The 8,325-nt window shown below is 41.6% G+C and overlaps 1 long non-coding RNA gene across 4 annotated transcripts; it reads left to right on the plus strand.

Moving 5' to 3' along the window:
• Window positions 1-233: 233 nt before the first annotated feature.
• LOC121931583 lies at window positions 234-7,685 on the plus strand. 4 transcript variants are annotated; one of them, XR_006104177.1, is made up of 5 exons: window positions 234-323; window positions 1,215-1,301; window positions 2,011-2,193; window positions 3,997-5,494; window positions 7,626-7,685. It is a non-coding gene; the product is annotated as an uncharacterized LOC121931583 (long non-coding RNA). The 4 variants fall into 4 exon arrangements; XR_006104180.1 differs by lacking the exon at window positions 7,626-7,685 and having other exon boundaries at window positions 3,997-4,307; window positions 4,576-5,590; XR_006104175.1 differs by lacking the exon at window positions 7,626-7,685 and having other exon boundaries at window positions 3,997-5,590.
• Window positions 7,686-8,325: the final 640 nt, after the last annotated feature.

The raw sequence follows: 8,325 nt of genomic DNA on the forward strand, positions 1-8,325 counted from the left end.
ACCCGCCCAGTGCCCACGCGCCTCCCCTCCCCGCCCCCCCCCCCAGGGCTGGAGAGAGGACTGGGGGTCCCTCACTGCAGGCCCTGCCCCCCCCCAATCTGGAGCCTCACTAGGAGGCTTGGGTTTAGGTTTTGTGGATGAGAGTGTTTTGAGGTTTTGCTTGTCCGTGCCCTCAGTACTTCCTGGGGGGCTCCATCCTGAGGGGCCTCCCATCTGGCCCCCGGAAAAGTGCCCCCCAACGGCAGAATAAGGGACACGTCCCACACACACCCAAGGCACACACACAGGTCAACAACATACACAACACCTATGGACTTTGGTTGGTATGTCTACATATGGGTATATATAGATATGTGTGTGTGTGTGTGTGTGTATAGGTATATATATGTTTGTATATGTGTGTGTGTTTATAGATACATTTGTTTGTGTGTGCATGTGCATGCATATATATGTGGTTGTGAGTATATATGTGTGTGTGTGTGTGCGCATATATGTTTGTGTGTATATGTGTGGGTGTGCATGCCTATATATATGGGGGGGTGTATGTGTGTGGTTATGTATATGTATGTGTGTGTGTTTATAAATACATGTTTGTGTGCGCATATATATATATGCATGTATATATGTGTGTGTGTATATATACATATATGTGTGTGTGTGCATATATGTTTGTGTGTATATGTGTGGGTGTGCATGCCTATATATATGGATGTGTCTGGGGGGGTATGTATATGTATGTGTGTGTTTATAAATACATGTTTGTGTGCATATGTGCATATTGCATGTATATATGTGTGTGTATATATATACATGTGTGTGTGTGTGTGTGTGTGTGTATCTACAGTGCACCTTTCCCTCACTCAGGGGATCCATTCTGGACCACCCACCCCCCACATAAAGGAAATACTGTACCACATATGTTGGAGCCTCACTGAAAACAGTGGGGCTCATGCCCACAGTGTGGCACATGTGCCATTGCTGCTTCTGGCACACAGCTTTCAGGATAAGCTGAAAGCCTCATTTGACGTGTGTCTGCCACACTGCAGCATTAATACAATTTGACACTGCTTTAACTGTCATGGCTCCATCCTATGGAATGTGAACTACAATAAATGTTCAGAACTTCTCTGACTTGTCAACCATATACACAGCCCACGTATATAAACTCCACACATGTTTTTCCAATGGTAATGGATTATTTTCTGTTTGTACAGCCTGAATATATGGTCAAGATCTTTGAACAGGGCTTGACCATTGCCCTTCCTGCTTCATAGAAGAAGCTGCTGGTGGTGCACAAGCAGGTCAGCTCCCAGTTGGATGCACTGATTGAGTGGATAACGGTCTATAGAGAGACACAGTTTTAACATCCCTTTTTAAAAAGGCAGTACGTAATAAAGTTTGCCTTCAATCCCACCATTTTGGTAATTACCAGGTAGTTTGCAGGATGTAGTTCTAGAGCATGTTGCACAACATGTGGTGGGATGTTTCAGTCCCAAGTTCGATTAATTAGCTAGATGTGTTTCAATCTGGTTTTGGCCTGATTTGAGAATAGAGGTGGGTTCTGTCTTAACCAGCATGCTATTCTATATGTACAAGTAACCACTGGGAGAAGTGTCTAGAGTTTTGCAGTTCAGTACCACCAACGTACCATTCACTTTCCAGCTGAATCCAAGGAAATTGTGAATGAGTGTCAGATGCCAGTATTGAACTAGAGAGGGTGAACCAACTAACACAGTTCAGAGAATACAGTGGTGCCCCTGGTCAGTAAAAATGTAGATCAAGGACCAGGAATTCAACTTCTGCTGAATGTTCTGGAGAAGTTTGGTCTGGCCATCATTACATGTGCCTTGGTTACATCTGATCTGGCATACTGGGTATGCCATACAGTAACATGCTATATATAGGGCTGTTTTTTTACTTATAGATACTAACAATTAAATAGCCTTGTTGAGCAAGGTAAATTACAGATCGTACACAAGTATTTTGTTACAACAGCTTCACTGTTTCCAGGTTATGATCTATAAAGCCCTAAGAGAACAGTATTTCCCAAAAGTGCCCCTTCAAAGCTTTGCATGGTGTTTCTGAGGAATGTCACGGTTCCACCACACTCAGAAACAGATATGATGGGGACATCAATCCATCCTTCTCAGCAGCCCTTATGGAGGACATCCACACATCAAGAAATATCTCCAGGTCAGAAACATCCTCAGGACAGATTATCACTATTCTTGTCTGTTCATCTTGGGCCATGATAATCCCAAATTTTAACTTAAACTGTCAGGCAACAAAGATTGGAATCTAGGCTAAAAACCAAAAAGCTAGCAGCAAGTGAAACAAATGGTCAGGAACTAGATTTAGTACTGAGACTGCCAGATATAAGAATACAGTATACAGAACTTATAGTAAGGGTACATTTTTAAACATAAAGAATCACAAAAGAATAATGGTGGAAGTATGTACTAAATAAAGTTTAGAATAGCCCCAAAAGTAAGACACATAAAACAATGTGAGTCTCACCATAGGTTTCAGAACCTATTTTACAGTCTTTATTCATAATCGCTTAGAAAAGTAGAGTCTTAGGATGAAGAGCTAAACTTTTTAAGATTTAATGTCTGTGGTGGCTTCATCAGAACCAGCCTTAGCAAGTGGAACACACTCCCTCAGAGAGTGGTGGAGTCTCCTTCATTGGAGGTCTTTAAACAGAGACTGGATGTCCATCTGTCAATGGGGATGCTTTGACTGAGAGTTCCTGCATGGCAGAATGGGGTTGGACTGGATGGCCCTTCGGGTCTCTTTCAACTCTATGGTTCTAAGTTACTGTAGTTGACAAAAAGTCCCCCAAGCTCTTGATAAGGTCGGTGCTTGATGCATTAGCTCATCTAATTAGCAATAGTAAGTATGAAATAATTGCTGGGAGTGGGAAGAACTACAAACCGCTAGAAGCCCTCAGGTCTAGTAAGATAAGTAAAATATTTTTTACTGATCCAAGCTACCAAATGTCCTTATAAAGGAAGTTGGGCTGCTCTTCTCCAGTTTTGGTGGTCTGTCTGCCTTTGATACTGCTTTTTGTTGTTTTGTTTTTAGTATGGCAGTTTTTGTCTTAGTATTAAAACATTGTCTTTTTATCCGAATCTGTTTTTTTAAATTCTGATAGGATACGGGCCAATTCCTAATTTTGGGGAAAAGGCGAGATACACTGTTTGAGGATCAACAGTATTTTGAGGCCTCTTGACAGAAATGGGGCCTAGATATTGAAATAAATAAATAATTGAAGATGGGGTCTTCCACTCTATAAGCTATGTATAAGCTGTAATCATGATATTATCTGTTTTAAAGTGCATGGACAGTTATTGTGCAAAACACTGGAGTTGTTTCTTTAAACCTGACTATAATGTTACACTCCACTAATTTCATGATGGTGCACATTTTCAGCATTACAGTATTCCATAATACAGTATATCTGTTTTAGTGCCATGTGAAAGTTGCTTAGAAGTCTCAGCTCAGGAGTATTTTGAATATGTTTACATCAAAATATTTCCTTATTCCCTTTTCTGATGCCATTTTTCCTGAGTGAAAATACCTTACTATTCTAGAATTACTGTCTCTGGAAATTCAGTACTTACGAGTCAACAAGGCTGTAAAGCAGAAGACAATCCTTAGTAGTATCAGGGACTGAAATGAGAACAAACAGGAGTACAGGACAAATAGGGTGTGGTAGTTATTTTTCCTTCTATTCCTCTCATCTCTCCATTTTCATTTCCAGATTTCAGAAACTGCACCTAATTTCTTTGCCAGCTCAGCTAGTAGGACTACTTTTGTCTGACACTGACATCAAAGTGTTTCTGTAACACAATTTCCCCAGAGGCAAAACTTGTTATATTTCAGTTGATAGTGCACAGAGGTGGGAGGAATGTTGCTGAGTGCTAACTACCTGTTGGGAGGGGAGGGCAGGAAAAATGTACTTTGTACACTAAACATTTCATCTCTTCCCAATAGGATGTTTTTTTGTCCATGTCATCCAGCTGAAGACTGCTCAGAGTTTATGAGAAATAACATCTTTTGATAAACTCTCATGAGGAGAAGTTACTTCCTTCTGAGGATTGTTCATGTGGGAAACTACATATTTATTCATAGAATCAGAAGGTTCTTCAATTACAGAAGCACTGGAAAAACAAATGAAAGAGTCCTTGGATAAAGTAGGGCTTTTCAATTACTAAACCTCCTCTTTGGCAATTGACAAGATAAAAAGACATGGAAAGCATCACAGATGTTCTGAAGAGTTATGTATACTTCATAAGTCAGTACAGGTAAGCATAAACAATGGTCTAAAGTGGCCTGAGTTACTGAATAAGGGCATGTGGCTGAAGCAACTCTTGTCACAAGAGTTTTGAGTCCATAACAGCATGTGTATGCATAAACACGTGTGTGTACCTGTCATAGCTCCAAGCATGTTAAGCCTAGACACCTGAAACTTGGCATGTATACTAAGGGAGCCCCACAGTATATAACTCAGGGTTACCACCTCCCCCCCACACACACATTAATTAATTTAATTGGTTTAAATATTGCCTATAGATGACAATACCAAGTTCAGTCTACAGGCAAATCAAGCTCCTACTGAAAAAAGGGATCAAGCTGAAGCCACAGTAGGGTAAGAGTGTGACCAGATCTGGAGATCAGAGAGTAACTGGAGCAGAAATGGCTGGAGGCAGAACCCCTGCTGCAAGGGAGTAGAAAACTACATAACAATCATGTAGCCCATCAGATGTTGCTCAACTGCAGTTCTCATTGTTGGTTGTGTGTGCCAGGATGGCAGTCCAGCTCCAGAGAGAGGCACTATTTGCACTGTTACTCCATATATTTCTGCATTCCAGCAAGCGTCTAGTTTGCTTCTGGCATTGGTTTGGTGTCAGCATCTGACACCCACTGCCATGCTATCAATTAAAAAGAAGAACCTTCAAGGATATGTTATGTACAAAAGTCATTTGCCCAAAATCAGCCACACCTGTGAAAAGCATATCAAGAGGAGGCAAGAGGCATGCCTAAAGTTCCAGCAGTTCATGACTTGACACACACTGAACAGAAATATGATGACCAACTCTGACAGCTCCTTGACACTGATGGAAGCTTCTCATATATCATATAGAATAAGGGCTATTCTAAAGCCAGATACCTCTGTTTGCAATGTATCTTTGCAGGCTTTCACTGAGATAGCAATTGTACATGTGTGGCCAGTATAAATAATAATTAATGACTACATAATAACTTATTTTCACTCTCTGATGTTACTATTGACTGAAATTTAATCTCCTTTTTTATTCCGTGTATTTTTCAGTATTCTATGTATTTTCCATATCTCCCTGAATAGCAGCACTTTCAGATATGTCAGTGAAACAGTAGCTTTTTCTGCTGGGAAATGAATTGCTCTGATTTATGAAGTTCAAAATAGCACCAGGTGATTCAGCCTATGAAGAGAAAGAAAAAGTTGCTCCAGGTTTGTATCACAGCTACTCAACAGCTATTCTCAGCTTCAGCTATTAAGTGGTAAAGCAATTAAAGAAACTTGGGCAGGTTATAAACCGCCATGAAAGTACGGAGTCAGTCCGCACCCCCCTAACCCTAGTACGGACTGAGTCCGTACAAAATGGCGGCTCCCCTTCCACTGGGGGTCGCCATATGATGTCACGACCGTGCCGCCTCTATATGGGGTGGGCGGACGTGACATCGTTGGTCCGCGCCAGGGCGCTTAGTGCGCCCTTTGACGGGACCAGGAAGGAGCTCCGTTTCGGACTCCTTCCTGGTTTGCGTCGCGCGCTTGCGTTCGGCGCAGCCTTCAGACGACGCCCCAGCAAAGCAAAAGGGGCCAAGCGGCCCCTTTCTCCTCCTCCCCGCCGCCGCAGGATGTCCTTGGGGCTTGAAGCCCCAAGGACACCCCTTTCCAGGCTGCGGGGAAGGGGCCTTTTGCCGCTTCCCCACAGCCTAAAAAACGGCAGATCGGGGCCTCAGCGGCTGCCGTTCTACCAGCTGAGGCCCCGATACACCGGGGAAAGGGGCGGGTACAGCCCGCCCCAAATGGGCGGTCTGTAACCCGCCTAACTTTGGAATGGCTGAGCTCGCATCTTCAATACAAATATATTTCATTGATGAATTGCAAAATTTACTGTACTACAGAGCTTAGAACCATTGGATGAGACTTAATGCCACAGGAGAAAAATCTTCATAAACATTTTTTATTCAAATGAATCTTGTATATCTCCTTGATTGTATTTAACAATTTTAAATGGTTACATTAATTGATTGTATTTAATAATTTTAAATGGTTGCATTAATTCATATACACAGAGAGAAAAGGGTTGAAATAGGTTTATAATTATAAAGTATAGTCCTTTGAAGCATAATAAAGTGTTTGAACTTTGAGGAAATGTCTAACAAACAGTTTGTGACAGATAAAATATTTCCAAACTATAATTGCAGTACAGAACATTTTTGTTAGAGGGTAGAGAATGTGGCTGTGTCAAGAGGAAAATCTTACTCCATAATAATACTTCACTAGTTATGTGATATTGGACTCTAAATAGATTGTTAAATATTTAAGCAGTCACAAGCCTGGCATTCATGAGTATTGGGCTCTCTCAAATTCATGGAATAGTACAAGAAAATTTGTTGAAATATTAATTTCTGATTTTAAAATCTGATTTTTCACAGCAATATCTCAGCTTTTGATTTTAGCAAGCAACTATGTAAGAAAGTGTTTAGATTCTTTCAAGAATTCCTTACTTCTACCAATCTCTTAAGAACTTGTCACTTCGTCAGGATTTGCTTATGGATATTTACACTGCTAATGGACTCATCAGAATGGTGGTTTATGTAGATTTGCATTGCACCATTTAACTTTACTCCTTGAAGCTTAACTGTACTTCTGGCTTTTCAGAAAGGTTGAATAGAAAGACGACAGATTTTGGGTCCTTTGTGGATGTTTTGCTTGTGATGTAGGTTATGAGAATAGATATGGGTGGTCCCAGCCTCCTCACATCTCTCACCAGATGTGTTGAAATCTTTACATGGTTTCTCTGCCACAATGCCTCTTAAAAAAATTTAATGACTCAAGAAGCATAGTGCTGAACTAGAAATAACATGATTTCTGTGTCTCCCCTGCCCTCCAAAAATGCATATACACTCCCTGTTCTCTCTATAGACTGTCTCCTCCAGTGCCTCAGTTTATACAGGGAGTGAATAGGGGAATCTTGCTCCAAATAGCATGTTCCCTTTGCTGTTCTTTGTTGGAGGAGACTGGAAGTAGTGTTTTAGAGTCCCACAGCCCTGAGTGTACACACCCCTTTTTATGTCCCTGGTCATCATCTCTGAAAAACAGGTTTTGAAGATTATTGCAATACTTAAAACCTGAGAAACATTTTTAACCAAGGAAATCAGCAGACGAAAATAAGCAAATGTGCCTCTTACAGGCTTTGTGCATATCTATTTTGTGCTTCACTGGGCTCCCTTTACACCTGTATCTCCTTTTCGTTTTGCTTTTAATGTACGGTTACTTTCTTTATCACCTTACATCCTTAGACAATTTCATTTATTTATCCATTCTTTCATTCATTTCCCCATCTTTAAACTAGAAATAGTATCAAACCTCCTCTGAAGAAACTCACTTGGCCATGAAACCCACTGGGAGACCTTGGGCAAGTCACACTCTCTCAACCTTAGAGGAAGGCCATGGAAATCCCCCTCTGATGAAGCTTGCCAAGAAAACCCCATGGAAACAACTTGAAGGCACACAACCCCCCAGGTCACATTCTCTCAACTTTAGATGGCAATGGCAAACCCTCTGATGCAACTTGCCAAGAAAATTCCGTGTTAAAGTCGCCTTAGGGTCACCAGAAACGACTTGAAGGCACACAACACACACACTCACCCAAGTCTGGGAGGAGGCAGTGCCTTGAGGATGGGACTTCCCATTGGAAGGAGTGGGACTTCCTGCTGGAAGAGCAGCACACCATCCCTCCTTGTTAGGGATCAGTTTTCTGCAGGAGAACCGGGCTTCGGTAAGGAGCTGGGCCAGCCATGTGTGCCTCCCTGCCCCTCCTGTAGCCGCCACATGCCCTCAATAATGGCTTCACATGCAAGAGAGAGCACACGTACCATAGGCTCGCCAACACAGGCATAAGTCCACACTATAGGCCCTCCATATGTAAGGATTCCTTGTCGAAGGATTCAACCATCCATGGCTTGAAAATATTCAAAAATAAATAAATTCCAAAAGCAAATCTTGATTTTGCCATTTTATATACAAGACACCATTTTACTATGCCATTATAT

The sequence above is a fragment of the Sceloporus undulatus genome, chromosome 1 (genome assembly GCF_019175285.1).
Source record: "Sceloporus undulatus isolate JIND9_A2432 ecotype Alabama chromosome 1, SceUnd_v1.1, whole genome shotgun sequence".
NCBI classification, from domain to species: Eukaryota; Metazoa; Chordata; class Lepidosauria; order Squamata; family Phrynosomatidae; genus Sceloporus; species Sceloporus undulatus.